This window comes from Sinohyriopsis cumingii, chromosome 2 (genome assembly GCF_028554795.1).
Source record: "Sinohyriopsis cumingii isolate HCF-2022 chromosome 2, ASM2855479v2, whole genome shotgun sequence".
Taxonomy (NCBI): domain Eukaryota; kingdom Metazoa; phylum Mollusca; class Bivalvia; order Unionida; family Unionidae; genus Sinohyriopsis; species Sinohyriopsis cumingii.
The window spans coordinates 30,110,576-30,133,034 of NC_142962.1; positions in this window are offsets into that span (position 1 = coordinate 30,110,576).

Consider the following 22,459-nt stretch of genomic DNA (forward strand, 5'->3'; position numbering starts at 1 on the left):
GCTTTGAACATGTTTCCCTCTAATTAATAGCGATCTAGAAAGTAGCTATGTAATATGTTTCAAAATAACAAAACATTAGTCAGGTAAGCCATAAAAATTTTACTGACCAAGGTTAATCACTCAATATAGAATATATATATAAATAACATGTAATCATGGAAAAAAAACACACACAATGTAAATAAATATACATAACACCTTCAATAGCATACTTTGGAAAAATAGCCGTGAATATATTTATTTGGATAATTATGCAACCTAGATGCATTCGTAACTAATATTCTTTCATGGTTGTAACTGAAATAAATAATTCAATTATTTGGCGCATTTTTGAAAAATGCAATGCGGAAAGAAACCTGTTTGCTTATTTCACAAGGAAGGAAACATCAGTTCTCGACCACACTTCTTTTTTACAAAAACGCATACTTGATATACTTATTTTTCACATTGTTGAATAACTTTGAATTTATGAAAACCTTTTTGGGATGGAGGCAAAGCATTATCTTCGCTTTACGTTATGGTTAATATATATATATAATGTTTAAAACTTCACCTATTTATGCGTACAGTATTTTAAAAAACTGTATGAGCGTTTTCAACGTCACAAGAAAGATAAAATCATTAATTAGCCTTAATGAATCATACACATTTGTCTAAGAAGCTCAAAAGATGTTGCATGATATTCCGAATGCGGAGCATCCTGATGAATCAATCGAGTTAGGGATTGTGTTCACACAGTAACGATGTAAGTCTCTGAATCATATATAAATAAAACAAGAAAAGTCGTTGTTCGATATTGTGCAAGAAAATTTAAAGTTGCTTACCTTGACTTAGCTACTCAACCAAGACACTGAAATGACTGGCGAAGAAAACGACTATAACGAAATGAACAGTAAAGAAAGTAACGACAGCGAAGATTTCCAAGAAAAAATTAGAGATATATTTTCAGCATTGTAATATTGAAATTTTGAAGACAATACACAGCCCGTGTGTGACGTTCGAATAAGAGTTTGTATAATACTTTATACTGACCAGTGTGCAGTGATTTGGCCAAGATTACAAGGCAACCATTTCAAGCTCATACAAACCAAGCTGAGACGCTGTGAAGATTCTTTCGAATATGTGTCTGAGAATAATCTCAAATTTGTAGTTAATAAGTGAATCAGTGCTGTGTCCGGATTCAAGGTTGATATTGTTCTCGCTGTGGAATTTACCATACCTCGACATTTGGCAATTTAACCAAAGACGGCTCTGCTTCATCTGTGACATCACAGACACGGTTTTCTGGTGGTGCCTGTGAAATAATTAACCTTAAAGACACAGACACCACAACTGGCACAAGTTACACAAAGATACTCGAGAAGTTTGAAAAATGCTCTGCAATATGCGATTAATATTAGACAGTCTGTCTGAATCGACGATTCCAAATCAGCAATGGGAAGCTGCTGACGTGAGTGGCGAATCCACCAAAAATAAAAATGTTTAAGTGAAAAGAATGTCCCAGTTCGAAGATGGACCTGATATCGGGTTTGACATGGACGCATTTGTAATGGTTGATCGCAGCACCCTAGATTGTCAGCAGTATTCATACCTGGATAAATATCTCAAGCCATTAAAAACAGAATTGGGACATATCTGTGATTTTTATTCTGTTCGAGTCCTTGAAAATCGAAGGAAAACATGTACTAGCACAATGATAATTACCTCCGGGATTCTAATGTTGGATTTTGTCGCAAGGTATCTTATTGACGGGATGCAAATCGAAGCAGTTCTCGACAATGTTGATATTGCCACGATCATTCTGCAAGATCTGCCGAAGTATTTAGGATGTTGCACAAGGATTAATCCAGTAATGCAGATTATAAACCGTACACGCGTAGACCATCAATAAAGAGCACCACTGCTAATAATGTTGCAGATGTAGAAAACGCACTCATTGGCACCGATCAGAATTTCAACATTGAATTTTCAGTCTGGACTACAACTTATCAGAGACTCATTAATGTTTGCGTATGTGATTCCCCTCATTCACATATTAGTTATGCAGAGATGTTTGCAAGGTTATCTTCAGAGCAACATCCACAGTCATTAACGATCTAATTTGGCGTTACGCTGGCTCCGCTACTAGTAAAGTTTTACTGCCGAGAGTGACATTGTGGATACCTGCAAAGGAAGGACAAAATCTAGCGATGTAACAATTAATGGTTGACATGTTTTTACTGACGTGGATGGTTTTGATAATATTAAATCTCACATCTTAATACCGTGCGAGTCCGAACCGTATTTATTTATCCTATCCGGTTATTTTGGCGGGTGGGTTTGATAGCATTGATAAACAATCAGCTTAGAAGACGGGTAATAATGAGTAACAAACTCGACACCGGTGGATTTCATATATACGATATCGATATCATTGGTATCTAGAGACGGAATTCAGTTTGAAGCTTTCCAAATCTAATGATTTTCAGAAATTACAAACGAGACGATGGATAAGGTGGTGGAAATGTTGATGGTGGATGCCAACATAGATTACAATTTTGTTCCACTTGTTCATGCCTATCTGTGTGAATACAGTGTCACCAGTCCCTTATATATACTCATGTATAATCTTGATTAGAGATAAATAGAAATCGACCGTTGGGACCATACTGGTCAAGTAATACTAAATGAAAGCTAGCTTGGAATCTTTGCATTACATACTACACTACTTGGTGTGAAAACATCCAGGGATTGTTTTTCCAATACAGCATAATTCACTGACAACATATTGACTGATACATTCCTCCTGACTTATGTTGAACAAACATTAACTCGGCTAACAACAGAAAAAGCTCAACCGTTATTCAACAAAGACCGCGTAACAATTCTTGGGGGGCAAAAAAACAAAACACGGGCATAATCCATGTTGTTTTATGTGAACGTGCTACCCTACCCGCTGAATGTACAATCGCTGGAGATAAAAATATTCCCCAGGTAGATATTTTTTATGCATGGCGGTGTTAGTATAATAATTTCATTACGATTACGTGATTTTGTGGGAATGCTTGCGGACGCCGAGAGCAGTCGCAATGCAATTAGTAAATGTACTGTACATTCTAGTGACCCAAAAGAGGTACTTGATTTACAGGCAGTAAAATCGAGTTAATAGTTGCCCGTGTATATTAAACTGCCTGCCAACTTACAGCAATGCATTAATCTGAGTCGTTTCGGCGAAACTCGCTTGAGGACCCATGTGGTTTACAATCGCGCATGCGCGGGTACAAAAATCATCGATGGGCAAAAGTCATGCAAGTATTAGGAGTTTCAAGATCTGGTCGGGCGATCTCAAACAGCAATAATGACCCTACTCAGTGACTAACGTGAGGTTTGGATACAAAAATTATCAATTGATTGATGTAGATAAGTTGCGAGATACAGTTTAATTCTTATAAAATTTGCATCCTGATTAATTTAACGAGCGTAATATCTCAGTAATGTCTCTGCTTTTCCTTCTAATGTAATCTATGGACAGTTCGCTCTGGATCCAACCGACCTTCCTTTCTGTATAGTCTATGGCCAGTTATCCCTGGATCCGTTTACAGTCATTTTATGCAATATATGGCCATTTACCTCTGAATCCAACATAACGTATATACTCACGTATAAGTAAATCCAACTGCAAACTGCACAGACCCAGATCTGCCGTCGCAGTTTGTTAAAAGTAACAAGTAGAACAAACAAGATAGACCCTGATTATGCTACGGAAAATCAGGGTATATTGTTATGACTCGATGGTCTGAAACTAAACAACAAAAAAGAACGAAAACCAGCAAGTTTTGTAAAATTTAACCCCCAAAACAAAGCAACATAACACACTGACTAGAGAGATGTCTGCAAGTCTTGTTATAGACTGTACATTTTTGAAACACTCTTAGTTACCATGAGACGTGTTCAAGTCATATATATATATTATATATATATATATATATATATATATATATATATATATATATATATATATATATATATATATATATATATATATATAGAGAGAGAGAGAGAGAGAGAGAGAGAGAGAGAGAGAGAGAGAATTATTAATATACACCAGGCAGAACGGAAAGTGATATCCCTAGATTCTATAGGAGGCTGCTTGATATTAGTAGACAAAATTAATATTTAATACAAATAATAATATCAAGCATGTTATATAATTATTAGTTCGTACTCTACAGAGATTCGAACGGGGCCTTGGGTAAACGGCACCCATCGCCTTGCCCGCACACACCAGCCGATATTCCATCACGACTAAGCACACATCACCAAAAAATGATGGAACCGAGTTGTGTTATATGCACTCGTGTGTAGCAGACACACTCGCATGACGATATAATACTTGATTCTCATCTATCTACATTCATTCCGGATTCCTATGAAATAAATAAAGGTATATAGGACTATTAATAGAATATTTTATAAATATACACCAGTTTGCTGAAACGCGTGCTTGGCGTGCCAATTAGTTTTCATACGGACAGTATAATAACATTTACTGGGCTTGATTTCAGCTAAAAATATCTTGTAGATCAAGATGATAATGATGTTTCTGATGCTACTACTACTACTACTATTAATAATAATAATAATACTAATAATAATAATAATAATAACGAAATCAATGTATATTATTACTATTATTATTATTATTATTATTGTTATTATTATTTAAGAAAGCATCAGATCATAGCTAAAATTTGTGTCAATCATGTTACGAACTTTAAAATGGATATGGTTTTGTTGTCAGAATGAAAAAAGTAAGAATAATTTAAAAGACAAAAAAGACTCATTAACTCAGAGTGGTGTATTGTACGTGGTTATCACTTCATCTTCGTAGAGTGGTGTACTGTACATATATAGTTATTCCTTCACCATCAATACAGAGTGATGTACTGTACATATACACTTATCACATCACCATCAACACAGAGTGATGTACTGTACATATACACTTATCACTTCACCATCAACACAGAGTGATGTACTGTACATATACACTTATCACATCACCATCAACACAGAGTGATGTACTGTACATATACACTTATCACTTCACCATCAACACAGAGTGATGTACTGTACATACACACTTATCACATCACCATCATCACAGAGTGATGTACTGTACATATACACTTATCACTTCACCATCAACACAGAGTGATGTACTGTACATATATAGTTATCACTTCACCATCAACACAGAGTGATGTACTGTACATATACACTTATCACTTCACCATCAACACAGAGTGATGTACTGTACATATATAGTTATCACTTCACCATCAACACAGAGTGATGTACTGTACATATACACTTATCACTTCACCATCAACACAGAGTGATGTACTGTACATATACACTATCACTTCACCATCAACACAGAGTGATGTACTGTACATATACACTTATCACTTCACCATCAACACAGAGTGATGTACTGTACATATATAGTTATCACTTCACCATCAACACAGAGTGATGTACTGTACATATACACTTATCACTTCACCATCAACACAGAGTGGTGCACTGTACATATTTAGTTATTCCTTCACCATCAACACAGAGTGGTGTACTGTACATATACACTTATCACTTCACCATCAACACAGAGTGATGTACTGTACATATATAGTTATCACTTCACCATCAACACAGAGTGATGTGCTGTACATATACACTTATCACTTCACCATCAACACAGAGTGATGTACTGTACATATACACTTATCACTTCACCATCAACACAGAGTGATGTACTGTACATATACACTTATCACTTCACCATCAACACAGAGTGATGTACTGTACATATATAGTTATCACTTCACCATCAACACAGAGTGATGTACTGTACATATACACTTATCACTTCACCATCAACACAGAGTGGTGCACTGTACATATTTAGTTATTCCTTCACCATCAACACAGAGTGGTGTACTGTACATATACACTTATCACTTCACCATCAACACAGAGTGATGTACTGTACATATATAGTTATCACTTCACCATCATCACAGAGTGGTGCACTGTACATATTTAGTTATTCCTTCACCATAAACACAGAGTGGTGTACTGTACATATTTAGTTATTCCTTCACCATAAACACAGAGTGGTGTACTGTACATATTTAGTTTTTCCTTCACCATAAACACAGAGTGGTGTACTGTACATATTTAGTTATTCCTTCACCATAAACACAGAGTGGTGTACTGTACATATTTAGTTACTACTTCATCATAAACACAGAGTGGTGCACTGTACATATTTAGTTACTACTTCACCATAAACATAGAGTGGTGTACTGTACATATTTAGTTACTACTGCACCATAAACACAGAGTGGTGCACTGTACATATTTAGTTATTCCTTCACCATAAACACAGAGTGGTGTACTGTACTTATCACATCACCATCAACACAGAGTGATGTACTGTACATATATAGTTATCACTTCACCATCAACACAGTGATGTACTGTACATATACACTTATCACTTCACCATCAACACAGAGTGGTGCACTGTACATATTTAGTTATTCCTTCACCATAAACACAGAGTGGTGTACTGTACATATACACTTATCACATCACCATCATCACAGAGTGATGTACTGTACATATATAGTTATCACTTCACCATCAACATAGAGTGGGGCACTGTACATATTTAGTTATTCCTTCACCATAAACACAGAGTGGTGTACTGTACATATTTAGTTATTCCTTCATCATAAACACAGAGTGGTGTACTGTACATATTTAGTTACTACTTCACCATAAACACAGAGTGGTGCACTGTACATATTTAGTTACTACTTCACCATAAACACAGAGTGGTGTACTGTACATATTTAGTTACTACTTCGCCATCAACACAGAGTGGTACTGTACATATTTAGTTACTACTTCACCATCAACACAGAGTGGTGCACTGTACATATTTAGTTACTACTTCACCATCAACACAGAGTGGTGTACTGTACATATATACAATAAATGTCTGAATTCTCATAGTTAATGTCCGGTTAATACAACCAAAGTTTGAATAATCATGACTAATATCAGGTTTATACAATTAAAGTTTGAATTCTCATAGACCTGAAACGTATGCAGAATACTCAACCAATCTTTAAGTATTGTGACAAATAACGTGAATGAAGATAAATGTGAAAGCAGACATTTAAAAAATAATCACTGATGGCACTTTATACTAACAGTCATTAATACCTTATAGTTTGAACCCATTTTACGAATTTTCTTAGAGTTCGTATTTCTGGCATATGGTTGATATTTATGTCATCACGTGACCGTTTGGACTAGTTTCCAATTTGGTCTGCATACTTCCTCATCATGAGATTGAACTCGGATAAGGTATGACCTGTATACAGTAATGCTTTCTTTTGGTTTGGGGAATATATGACTGAATCTCAAGTCCTTGCCAAATCAGATATGTCAATAAAAATGAGCTGACTGTGAAAGCTTATATCACGCTTGCTTGTATAACACGCAATCTTAGAATCTGAACCACTGGCTGTTGTTATGCCTGCAGTATTGACGTGGAAAGCCGTCTGTTCCTGACAAAACAGGCCGATTTTATTTATTTATTGTGTCCATATGTAGCAGCAGAAGGGGTGAACATACCTTTTGCTAGAACGTCATTTTTGAGAGAAAAAATGCTTTTCACGAAAACGAAAAAAATAAGGTCAATAACGCCAAACAGAAGCCTCTAACTTACTGAGAATTTTTCTAAATGAGTTAGTTTTTTTTGTTACTTTTTCTTTGTCGTTCGTGTTTTTCTCAATTTGCATGTGTGTTTTGTTTACCCGCCGAGGTCGCACCTCCTCTGCTGCTATAAATGTATGAGTAATTAAATCAATCTCGCATCCAAATATTTTATCAAGACCTATACGATATCGTGATAAAGGATCATGTAAATTTATTGTTATAAATCCGTGTGGAGCAGATTGTGCTTTTGAAAAGAAGTTTTTGAACCTAATCATGTCCATATCCCCACTACAACAAGTCTGATGAATATTTAGGAGGGTATGTGTATCAACTCCATTAAACACAAATAAAATATTACAGTTATCTCTGATCACTTTAGGTATTGGTGTATATAAATTACGTCTGTGTTTTTATATCTACCTCGAGAAAATATTCTTGCTGGATTTGATTATTTTTCCAGGATTACATCATCGTATACTACTAAATTATTAATAAATCCATCGAGGTCATCTGCAGATGGGGCTTCATCAATATCGGTGATAAAATTAATAATATAATTACCTTCTTCGTCCAACAAACTGGAATTTTCATTAAAATCTTTAAGTACATTATAACATCTCTGATCGTCTACGGATGGTGCCACTAAATATAACTTATCCCACTTGAGCCATCTCATGATCAATTACTCGATACGGATGGACCTATTATTATCATTCTGATGGAGTGCGGTAATGCTGAAATATGTTTGGTTCTTGTTTTCGTGTCGCTGAGAAATCAATGACATTTATGTTATACAAATATAACAACTAATATGGATTTATAATGTGTTCGATGTAGAGCATCCACACCCACAAGTGGATTAACAACAATAATAACAAAAAATAAAAAGCTTGCACTTACAGGTAAATGTGTGAAATGTGGTACAAATAAATATAAATTTATCCCCGGACACAAAGTGTCTGGTGGTGATATCGCTACTTCATTAGGAAAATTACCAGGAACTCCATGGGCTAAATACCTAGGAGAAAAACATCTTCCTGGATATAATTATTGTGGTTCTGGAACCCGACTTGATATCCGACCTGGCGAGCGAGATCAACCAAGACCTGGAGAGTATCCAATAAATGTTATTGATCAAGCATATCACGCTCATGATGTAGCTTATAAACGTAAAGATTTACAAAAACGACATATTGCAGATGTGAAGTTGATTCACTCATTAAATTCCATTAAAAAAATCTTTCAGAGAATCGTTAGATAATTGTTTGGTAACATCTGCGATGAAAGGTAAACTAGTACTAGGAGCCAGTAATTAATCAGCCGATTATTAAAATAATGGAATCGATTTATTATAGCCCAAGAGGATATTGGAGGGGTAGAGCAGCGATTAGTAAACTCGCTGATACAGAAAGTGTTACACGTTCTGTTGCTGCAAAATGATTAGCACGACAGGAAATATGGCAAATTATCTACCACTACCTAACAAATATTAGCATGCACATTTTGATGTCAGCACTCTTAATGAAGTTCCTCAAGCAGATATTTTATTTTTACCACATGATACTATTAAAACTGGTTGACGTCAATCACGTACATACCAATACGTGTTGACTGTTGTTGATGTTGCAAGTAGATATAAGGAAGCAGAACCAATATCAACTAAAACAGCAACTGAAGTTTCTTCTGCTTTTGAACGAATTTATCAACGAGAACCCTTACGATGGCCACAACGTACAGGTTGATCCTAGCAAAGAATTTCTTGGTGCAGTATCATCTCTGATGGAAAACATAATGTCAAAATTAGACGAGGACATACAGCAATTCATCGTGATCAGGCAATTGTTGAACAATTTAATCGAACACTTGCTGAACGGTTGTTTGGATATCAATATGCGAAGGAAATAATTCAGAAAGATATGAGACCTCCTGAATGGGTTGCAAGATTACCAAGCGTGATAGCTGCTTTAAATAATGAAATTACTAGAACAACTGCCATGAAACCTATTTATGCAATTACAAAAAAGTCAAAGATACCAATAAAACGAAATGACTTTTGAAAACAACCATTATTAGGTAATGTGACTGTAAGATATTTATATGAACCCGGTGAACTTGAAGGCGGTAAAAAAGAGCGACTGTTCATATTTGGTATATTACGACATAAAATGTATAGCGTGGTAAGATCCACAGGTAGACCTGCAATCTACAGATTATATTCAACTGCTCCTCAACGTGGATTTATACGTGAACAATTACAATTAATTCCTGAAGACACACAATTACCACCGCGTTCACTTTTGTAATTAGCACCTCGACGTCGATTACATTCAAAACAGGTCAGCATCAAATTATCGCGTGTATGACCCAGACTACTATTAATTCTGCTACGGTAAATTGTCTTGGATTATTTTTTTACTATTGCCACAACATAACTGTATTACAGTTCGCACAATGATTATTCTGTCGTTGTTTCAATGTCATGATAAATTCAGCATCAAGATCAATGTTGCACTTTTTTTTCTCACACTGTTTATAACTTTAAAAAATGTATACTATATCATCGCCATTGCCAGCAATGGTTTCCTGAATTTGATCATTATTTTCTGTAAAGTCTATAACAATTCTCCGCAGCTGAGATGTTCTTCTGACTCAAGACACTGCGAGTTAAACTAAATTTGACCATTCGATACGATCATTGACGATCCAAACATTTGTATCAGACATGGTTAATCACTGTGATGAATGAATCGTCATTGCGTATCCTAGCGTTCATGGAGTTCTGTCCATAGTTAACCGCTCACAACAACACTGACAGGAACTAAAACAATAACATTTAATACAAGATTCTGTTTTTCTGACGATCCTGATATATCAACGTCGATATTCTATCGTCGCTTACCTACTGGTCGATAACACAATGGTAGTGGTAGATTTGAAAATTTTTCTTTATGTAACATTAATAATTTTTGTTGAAGTGTATCACGAACTAGCTTTCTACTTGCAACTATCAAATCATTTGGTCTCCATAAATTCCAAAAATTGTTAATAGGAGTTTCTGAAATTATTTCACGCATTATTTCACATTGAATTTTATTCGGTTGTAGTCTGATTAATTTGTTAAACTCTCTTAATTCTGGATCAAGTGCTCTATTATCATCAGTTATTTCTTTATAATAATCTACAAGTTTTTTTCGCCATTTATGTGGAGACAATCCAACAAAGGGTGGTGGCTGACCATGATCGGCACACATGATTATAGCAGTATTGTTTGTCAATAACCAATCAAGAAATATTCTTAACGTTTCTAATGAAACGGTGCATATTTCATCTCCAAATAATAATCCTTGGAATATATTTTTCTTCCATTCGTTCAGGAGTCCATTTATCTCCCTTCCATCGAAATAATTTATGATTTAACATTTCTTTCTCTCATTTCTCTTGCGAGTCATGTGTGTAGGTGTTAATACAACTGTTTCTGAAAAAACTGTTCAAGAATAATTCGATCACAAGTTGTTTTATCAGAACGTCTGGACCCATTAAGATAAACTGTTTTATGTCTAGCTACAGGATCATATACCGATGGCGCAGATGACAATTTTGATATCTGATGTTTTTGGTAATAAATATCCTTAATTTCAATGTCGGCGGATTCAGAATAATTAAGTATATATTTTCTTGTTTTCTTCTCCATGCATAAGTGCCGATATGTAGTTGTTCTAGCAATCTTGTGTTTTTTATTGATATAAAATGAATCCGTAGCGACTCTGACAGAAAACTCAGAAACTCTATTTATAAACGCAAACATTGAAGATCTTAAATGAGTAAACTGCGGTGACTCACCATCAATATAACTCACAACTGTACCTAATTTAGTTCCGTCTGATAAATTAATATTACTTAGACTTATAAACGTATTTCTATTCGTTGTATCAGCAATAGTAAAATCTAGCTCCGCATCATCTATAATCAGTCTTGTATAATGTCGTTGATGATGATATGATCCTACTTGGGTGAATTAACCGATTCCTTTTCAGCCAAGATCTTTTGAGATTTTGTTCTCAAAATCAGTTATATCAGGATTTTCATCATCAGAATATTTCTTTTGTTGTGGTAACCAAACTTCTTTCTGCGGACGATATGATATAATTGCTTCACTTACTGTTAACAATAATAATATTTTTACATCGAGCATATATCGTAATAATACTGTTGGTGCCCACATTTGTTCTATAAAATGTTTGCCAAACCAGACATAACAAATAGGATGAAGATTTTCAGCAAACTTAAATGACTCGATACAAGCGAATACAGTCAAATCAAAATCCGGTAATGGTCCATTTATCGATACTCTGTTCATCTCGTGTGTTGGATGTCCAAATCTCTAAAAATACGTAGAACACTCTCCCATTCCAAGAAAACTTCCGGGATAACATGCATCCATATCAACCGAAATAACATCCCTATAATCGTATTTAGTATTCCATAATCCACCATGTCCGTATTCGTCACAACTGCGTTGTATTTCTTAAAGAAAATCTAATCTTGTTGGTTTCCACGAATTCTCTCTAGCAAAATGAACAGCAACTGAAGGAACGGCAAAACAATTAGTCAGTAATTGTTCAGCACCGTCATGAGTATATTTCAACGGAGGATTTTTCATTTCTTCACGGAGAGATTCTGTGCGATAAATATCGCCATTAGGCAGTACAAACTGATCATAATTTCCATTATCTGAACTCTGAAACAGCCACACGGATACAGGATCGTTCTTACTTATTTCATTAATAAAATCAAATATATCTCCTTGATAAAATTTAACAATTTGATTTCGTGGAAATATTGTTACTGCATTAGTCCACGCATGTGCATTATGATCAATAATTTAAATCGAAGTTCCTTTCGATTTCTATTCTAATTCGCATAAAACCTCTCCGGTTATTATTTTTACTTTTATTGGGAATTTTCATTTCTTTCCTAGTTCAGCGACTTCTTTGACAGACGCTCTGGAATCATTAACTATTTCTCCCCACTCGTTTATTATTTTACGTGTTTTATCCGTTAAACCATTTGCACTTATCGCATTTGCAAAATGCTCCGTTACTCGTTCGGCTACACAGTTTATTTTTGAAAATTTCATCGGTTTTAGATTATTAAAGCTGGGTTTATCGTTTATTGGATATAAAATACATAAATAACCAATGTTACAGGATACGCTTTTTCATAATACGGTTTGTCAATACCAGTCAACATTCCTGGTTTGTAATGTTTACTTAATACGGCGATTTTTTTTTTCATTATGAAGGACAGTGTCACATATGTCACTAATAATCCAAGTAGTGTTGTTTATTTCTGCTAATACAATAAACTTTACTCTGAAAAAGTATATTTGATCATCGAGATAATTAATAATCGTTGCCACTCATTTTTCTTCATTGTAGCATTGATAACACTCTCGACACAATCGGTGTTGCGTATGCTTTTGAACGTTGACCACACATGAGATGCACCATTTTTACTAATTTCTTTCCTGGCGTCATGAATAGTATTAATGAAAGTTTTACTCGTCGAATCAACCAGAACTCGCATCGGTAAGTCAGGGGATATTCTGTCAAGATTATATTTATCTTTAGGAGGCTTAATTTTAATTGTGGATAGTATATCATCCATATCATAATTAAAACAAATATATGTTTAAATTGAAATATGATATATATGTATGTATGTATATATATATAATTCAAACAAAGAATATATCTAAATGGCTTATGATAGGCTCTACATCTCCTTGTGACAGAACTTATGTAAACGAATTCTGCGGATATCATTTACAAAGTGTACGGAGAGAGAGCTTGGTACCTAAACCGTGTTTGAAATGTGGTCTTGGGGTTAGAGTAAAAAGACAGTTGTGTGTGCAATGTGGTGGTAAAAAATACAGAGAACTGAAAAGATATTATGATAGAAAAATAATACTGATAATAATGACAAAGTTATAAGAAATGCTGAAGCTTATCCAGCTAGATTTTCAAAATAATGATTTAGACAAATGATAATATTATATAAAAGGAGCAGAAAGAATTTATGAAACATCCTATCATTAAGAATTTCGAGGCATCTAGTGATGATATAGTCAGGCACTGTCGACTAAAAAAACCCAAACGGTTCTGTTAATAATTTTGGTTATCTTCAATTTTCTTTTGGGGGAAGAAACATTATTTCTGTCATAGTTCCGTCTACGAATGTTTTAATGGATTGATTGAAGACGGTCTTGTGATCAATCATACTGATTCAAATTCCCCCCCCCCCCCAAAAAAAAAAAAAAAATAATTTAAGCATTTTACAGATGGTTACACTGAATACAGAGTTACTGGAAAATATAAAAATATCATAGAGCCGTTAAGTCCATAAATAGAGAGACTGGTGAAGAAAATAAATTTTGATCGATAAATGAAGCTGGCAAATATTTGGATATTCACCCGCGTTCGATACAACATGTCAAAGATAATATTACCAGATCGGCGTTGTCTAAGAAATATAAACAATGATATATATTATATGCTGAAGGGAGATAACTCTGCCAAGCTACAAGTCTCTCCCGCAGAGTAATTCAGTAGTTACCTTGCTTGTTACTGCGTAATATTATATTACTATTTATTTAGTTTTTGTGTGTCATTATACTCATTGTTAGAATAATTATTGATAGAACAAGTATTTATTCATTCTGAGACTTCTATTCATTGGTGGCGAAAGTACCAGAATTACATATTTGTCTATATCTATCTATCTATCTATCTATCTATCTATCTATCTATCTATCTATCTATCTATATATATATATATATATATATATATATATATATATATATATATATATATATATATATATATATATATATATATATATATATATACTAGTGCACTTTGCCAGTCATGAAACATGTAAGTTGTTTTTTATGCTGGGTAAAATATCATGATAGAACGGTTATTTGTCCATTTTGAGACTTCTATTGCTGAATGGAGATAATTTTGTCAAGCTAATGCTCTCTCCGGTAGAATAATTCAGTAGTTACCTTGCATGTTGCAACGTATTGATTTCAAGAAGGGAGATAACTCTGTAACATATCTTTCTCCGGTAGAGGTTAATTTGTTTTATCATTAACCATCTGTGTAATAAGTAATATCTGTGGTGTAACTTTATAATAGTTCATATTAGTAGAATTTCATTACAGGTTCTTATCAATAAATTTTGACATATTTTGACAGCAAAAGCAAAGCTAAAAACAAAACGAAAACAACCTGAACATGTTTAGTCATAAAAACAAGGATTTATTTTAAGATATTTTAAATGTAATTGGGTCCATATGATCAAGACATCTCAAGCCTAAACCTTTTGAAGTTGTAACAAAATGTTGAAAAGGAAACTAAAATAATGTAATCCATAATCACTCTGATCAACAGGTTATATGGTCTTAATATCTGCTGTACATAATTAATTTTGACCTTCAATCGGTCAATTCCATGCAAATCGCTGTTTCTAGGGGTTGCAGTGTCAACAATAGATAATAAGCTACACTAAGAATAGCCAAGAAAACATTATGAGGCACTTATAAACTTTTGTTGATAGATCTGTGTTAATGTCCGATAAACAGCTGGTTACAACTATGGATAGGACTTTGGCATTCTACTGAGGCGACATATGTTTCAGTAGACTGGTCTAAAACTGAGCAAGGACAGAACTGGGGTTGAAACTATGTGACAGAATGTTTAGTGTTGTAGTAGTAGATGGAAGTAAAGTAATAATTTATTAAATCAGACAGTTTTGATTGTTAATGGGAATACTAAAAATCCATTGCATTATAATGACAAGAAATATAACTTTACTTTGAAAGAACACTGGGAATTAATGAAAAGATGGATCTTGTATACAAAAAATGAAAGAAATATAATCGGACCTCGTCTCATGGAAAAATGGAGAAAATACTATGGATGATATAGAAAAGTTCTACACTACACTGGGGCAGGGATATTATGTGACATGTTTAAATTCTAATATGAAATAGGTAAAAGTTAGCTGCAAGCTACGGTTGGTGGGTATCATAGGTGTGTGTTCTGACTGATGCGATATCATGATATTATATATTATGACTTGTTTACATTTTTTGCCTGCGCAAAGTACTGTTTCTGTAGTGGGAAAAAAATCTTTGTTTAGATACTGTTATTGAATTGAAAAAATGTGCACGAATTTTAAAGATTTTTAGTGGTGATTAAGTTCCATGACCAAGAAGATTATACAGTGAAAGTTACAACTCTTACCATTCTTTGTTTGTTGCCATAATGAAGCATCTGCAAAATACTAGAAGGTAATGGAAACTATAGGTATTTATGTTATGGGTATGGTTTTTACATGCCTTGTGTTACATTATATAGAAGAGCTTGAGACATGAATGGCTTTTAGCTGTACTCCAGCCCTTCTCAAGCTTTGTTTGCTTTTAAGGAAGCTCTTCTAGTTAGACTATTGTATGACTTTTAGATACAGCCTGTATGATTTGACTGGTGAGATGAGAAGTCAATTCTTCTGAACTTGTCGGTACTGATCTGCACCGAAGCAGGAAGCTCATGTGACACTCGACTGACCCTTTTGGATCAAGAGAAACTCCCTAACCCCCTCTGTTCTTGGAATAACACAAGTCTGCTGTCAGGTACATTGCGATACAACATACGTAAATCAGATGGGTTATTTGTACTGATTTCCATATTCTTCGGAGAGGTCACATAATACATCTGTCCTTCCATCCATTACACCAACAAAATATTGTCTATAATGCTTTTGAATGGATGGTCATATCAACATGAAGTTTACACCAAAGTCTTCGAATGGTGTCTAGTTTTTCGTAAATGAAAATGGTGCCAATTGTAGATTGAATATGACACACTGGCTAATTTGAAATGTATACCACTCAAGAAAACATCAGAGATGGTTTAAACACTCAGCAGTTATAAAGAAGAAATTGTCTTATTCACACCTGCCAGCCTCACACTGGGGTTTATTGAGACTAAAGAAGTGTGTGTTGATATTCTAAGGGCATATGTGGGACAGAAACTGGAGATCAAACTAGTATATTGACAAAGTTTGATGACTAGATTAGCTTCTAGATTTTTCTTGATATTTATGTGTTTTAAGGCTATTGAAAAAAAAAACAAGTGCATATCTTGCCATAATATTATTCCTTTCATATTATTATGAACCTGTTTGTTTAAAACATGAATCAGATTCTGATGGAAAAGTCACAATAATACATAATATAATTCATTGTATTGTCAAATAAATAAAAAAGGAAGAGTTTGTACAGTAAAACATGTTATGAACAACCTCTGCTATGAGCGACCACCTTTCGTTTACAACCACAATCACAATGCACAGATCGATTTTATTATATAAACGCTCTGTCATGAGCGACCACCTCCTGAATGCGACCAGTTACCATGATGTCTTGGCAAAATAAGCATTTGACACTGCTATGAATGATCGCATTGCAAACATGATGATAACCTGCACAATCTTTTTATTAATCAATGACTGCTTATACCGTTGTAAAACAAACAAAATAAACAAAAAACAAAAATAAAACTAAAAAAATCAAAACAGGCTGGCTGCTGATATCTAAACAATTTTTGGCATGCCTATAATGTCTTACGTTTTTGGTTGTGAACCAGACTGATGTACATATAGAGAATTTCAGCACTTAGCCTCGTTCCAGCCTTATGTAGATAACACCTATATGTAAAAGTAAGGCTGGGGACAAGCCTATCCAGCCCTATGAATGACTGTAAGAACAGAGACAGACACCACTGATCTTTATGCAATCATTTGTGACAATGACTGCTTAAATAGTAAAGACTGTTCTGATTAAAAAAACAAAACAAACATACAATTTGGAAAAAACATTTTTGTAAAAATGTATGTCCTTCTCTCAGCATATTCAGACTTTTATTAATTGTCTTCTCCTATAACTTTGCAGACGTTAACATTTCTCTCTAACACTCATAAAAAGTTCTGATGTGTTCAGTAGAATTACAAAATATTAGAGACATTTTTGTTTGACATAAATGTGAATATTAGTAAAGGCATTATTCTGTTTTAGGGGTTTCAGCATCATAATTGCTGCGACCATTTTACTCATTGCACACTTACATAGTAATATATATATAGTTTGATTCATTTATTTAAAAATTTGTAATTTCTTGCAACAGACTTCAATGACACACATTTTTTATTTTCTACACTGATTTAACCACTTATATCAAGGGCAGTTAACTCCCACACCAGAGTCAGGCTGGTTGTCTCAATGTGTCCTTGGGAAGGAAGGTTAGCGTCCGCATAAAATTCAAGTCACCTGCCTCCATGTGTCCTTGAGAAGGGAAGTTTATTCCCATATGCAACTTTTAATAATTTCATACTTTTCTTTTCCCCATTAACATAGATAGAATGCATTCAACCGCCTTCACAAATATTCGAAATATCACCATGTTGTAACGTATTTTCTTTACAATGTGTGCTGGCTCTAACATCACAGTTGATTTCCTGCCAATAATTATTCCAGTTCTTTGTCTTTAACAATTTGTTCAGTTTTATGATATAAGTTCTATTATCTCATAAAGGATCTTTTTTATTATTACAGAAACAATTATAATTGCAAGTTACAATAGAGATAACAGTAGCAGGTTATCGAACAAGGGGCATAACCCCTGTTGTGGAATAGCAACTTATGGCTGCTTTGTTTGGGTACGCCGACTTACATTATGGAAATCTCGAACTTTTGAGAATGAACAGAATGCATAGTTATAGGTTACTGCATTTGTATGGGAAAATGTTAACGCGTTTTTCGGATGGAAATACTGCACGATCTTGGGAGTTCAGTACATCCATCCGACAAAACGAGTTCATATTTTCCCATACAAATGCAGCAACCTTTTTATTATATGCTCATTTTTATTTAACTGCCTAAGGCTTAATAATAAAATACATTACAAGGAACAGTGTATTTGACTTATGCTTTATTCCAAAATAAATTCACAACCATAGATTCTTTAATACACAATAACATTATTCATGTGCACATAGCTCCAACCATTGACCTTTTAACTTCATAGCGTACTGTGCGCTCAGTCACTCATTTGAAAAATAAATCCCATTTGCTCTATCTAATATTGAAATTTAAAGTCATATTATGAATGACTGCACCATTGAACAAAGTTCCCAGCTGGTCAGGAATGGAGGGATTTAGTTGTTCTGTCACTCCAGCTAAATTCTGAGTCTCTCCTTCTGGGTGTTTTCCGCACGATGTACATGTGACATGAGGGACTGGCATTGATAACAAGCTGTATAATTGTTTCTGTTCTGCCATGGATAATTTGGAATCGTAAGCTGGAAAAATATGAAAGTTTTTAAATCTAAATTCTCAAAAAGTTGCTGGATTCAACATTATTTTTTTAGAGAACAACAAATTCTTTTCGTTTTGGAGTGCAGTACAGTCTACTTTGTAATGTGATTTCGGTTTCAAAAATGTAGGTTGGATTATAGGCCTACATATTACAGTACATTTCCGCGATGTGGATCAGTAATTGGAAACCACGTAATTCTTATTACCAGAAAGAGCCCACAAAGTACATTTTGAGGAGATTAAAGATGCATTAAGGCAAGTAGATTTATTTTCATTATTATTACCAGTTATAACTTATTTTTATGCCCAGTCACTTGCATGATCTTTGTTGGAGGGACCACAGCTTTCCACAGGTTGTCACAGTAGTCTTTTTCCTGAATGGTTGGTAATTCTCCCCTGGATTTCTGCCCTTTCTGCGGCTCATTTCATCAGAGTTCCCAGTTGATTAACCCCCATTGGTCTCTGATAATACCCGCAATTTTTTATATTTTGTCCAGTCAATTATATTATGTATTTTTTAAATGCACACGTTCATAAAAATCTGTTTTCTTATAGTTTGCAAGGTTGGTTAATGCATTTCATTGTGAAAATTGTTTGGTATTTGCAGAGTACACAATTTACTCCAGATTTTTCCCATAGTTTTTGTTTATTTTGATATAATTTTATTTTCATTTATTCTTTTTATTGTCGGAAACAATTTTTTCAAATATTGTTTTCTTTATTTATATTTTTATTTTAAATAAAGACATTAATTGAATCTTTAGAAATATAATTATCTTATCTGGGAAGTTTCTGTCAGTTTCTGCATTGGATTGGTTTCAAGTAAAAGAGGCTGTTGGCATCCATCATTTCCAAGTGCCTTCGTTTCAAATATTGCAGGTAAAGATGAACAGGGTTTTGCTCCGGTGTTGTTCCAATAGAAAAAATGCGAGGTATTGTTGATCTGTAGTCATCCTTCCCAGTACCGTCAAAGGTTTTGCTATCCCTCTCAGCATATGGAAGATATTTTGTACCGGTTTAATCTGTAAAAACTGATACATCTCCAAACTTAAATTTCTGTGCTTGTCGTGGCCTCTACATCCAAACATTTTTCACCAAAAAAGTAGAACAACGAAAACTGCAAAGCAGCTGCTGTGTGAGAGTCCATTTCACTGGCTGAAAATAAAGCTTCTTGGTTATTGTGGCTTATCGGTTCTGGTGCTCTTGCTTTTCTTCCAAAACCAGCCTTCAGTTTTAAAATTTAGTGCTTCGATTGATTTCTGAAAAAGGTCTCTAAGAGAGACAGGATACCCTTTAGCCTTAAGATGTCCTTCTGTGCTGTTTCTTATAGAATCTAAAGAGCATGGCTCATACTCAGGACAATTGGCTTTCTGAATCGTTATAAACGTATCGGCTAAATATGTGTTTAAATGACCCGGAATGATATTTTCAACGCAACATGTCTCACGTTTGTTATCATACAGCCATTGCTGCACATTTCTGATATCACGTTCAGTCGCCTACTTTGTTGAAAGTTTTTTTTGTGATTTTATGAATTCATCCACATTGTCAACTTTGGCATCTCTACTTTCAGATGGCTCAAACAGTTGGTGTACTTCATCCACAGACAAATAAAATAAATCAAAAGTGCTGGCGTCTGCGTCCATTGTTTGTTTACAATGGAAAGTAGTTCCTTTATGCACGTGAATGCAATATGTGTATTTGCATGAAGTTCAGTATCATACAATTTGCATGATTCTGACAATGTAAAGTTAACGGAGAAAAAAATGAGCATATAATAATATGATGGGGAAAAGACTCTTACAAAATTATTGAAGCCAATTTTCGAGAACTCTCCTGATCCTTTTTCAGGGCCTTGCAAAATAACATTAGTATCTGCAGCATCAGTTACCATTAAGAATGACATCTGAAAACAACTATATGTTTGGATTAATTGATTGCATTCCCATTGATTTAACAATTATTACAAAAGATTAATTTATATAATGACTCACATTGAATCTTTAGAAATGTTCAGATAATCAAAATAGTGACAGTCAATCAAATATGAGGCATTATTTTCATGTTTTCTCTTATTCTCATCATTTGCATTCATTTCCTGATATTTTGTTTTACTTTCTCTGAGAATATACAAGCTGAATTGATAAAAGATAAACCATTGTTTCCAGGATATCATTTTAGTAATTCATTTTGTTTCTACCATGTTGATAATGTATTGAATTTCTTTCTCCAGGAAATTACAATAACTTAATCAATTCAGTGTAATTTACAGGTTTATATTAAATTATCAACATGTTAATGCAATTGTGTTTAATTTCATGCCTTTGAGAATAGTGATATTACATGATTTGTTTACAGATACTGCCTGTAGACATCCAAATTTCTGGTATGCTTGTTAGAATTCAGAATTTCTTATGAAATGTTGTATCTGAATCCAACCATTATTGACACACTAATGGTTGGATCTAAATCACACCACCATTGGTATTGATGGTTGTATCTGAAACCCCCAATTATTGGCACTGATGGCTGTATCTAAATCCCACCATTATTGGGATTGATGGTTCTATCTAAATCACACCATTACTGGTATTGATGGTTGTATCTGAAACCCCCCATTATTGGCACTGATGGCTGTATCTAAATCCCGCCATTATTGGCATTGATGATTGTATCTAAATCCCGGCATTATTGGTACTGAGGGTTGTATCTAAATCCCACCATTATTGGTACTGAGGGTTGTATCTGAATTCCATCATTTATTAGTATTGATGGTTTAATCCCAAATAAGTCTCTTTACAAGTTTTTGTCAAATTTGCTCATGCAATCTTTCATATAAATCAACTGAAACTTAGGATTTAATTTTTTTAAAGTGCATAAAATATTAGATAGTGAAACATAAAGTTTACTGAAATCATTAAAAGAAGGACAATTTTTTGAATATTTAGAGGATTCAGTGCAGGACATTAAAATGACGACTTAATGAGTTTTTGGAATAGCTGTCAAGTTAAATAATAAGCAGTATTTATGCATATTAATGAGGTGATCTTGCAACTGATTGGCTGGGCTTGTTGCCGCACTGAAAGTCTTGATTTAGATCTAGTTTGGTCAAACATTGAAATATGGACTTGCCTGATCAAGAGTTCGGACAAGTTCAGTAATGAGCATGATCCATGCATATTAATGAGATGGTCTTGCACCCCATTGGTTGCGGTTATTATTGTTCCAAAAGCCATATTTTTGGT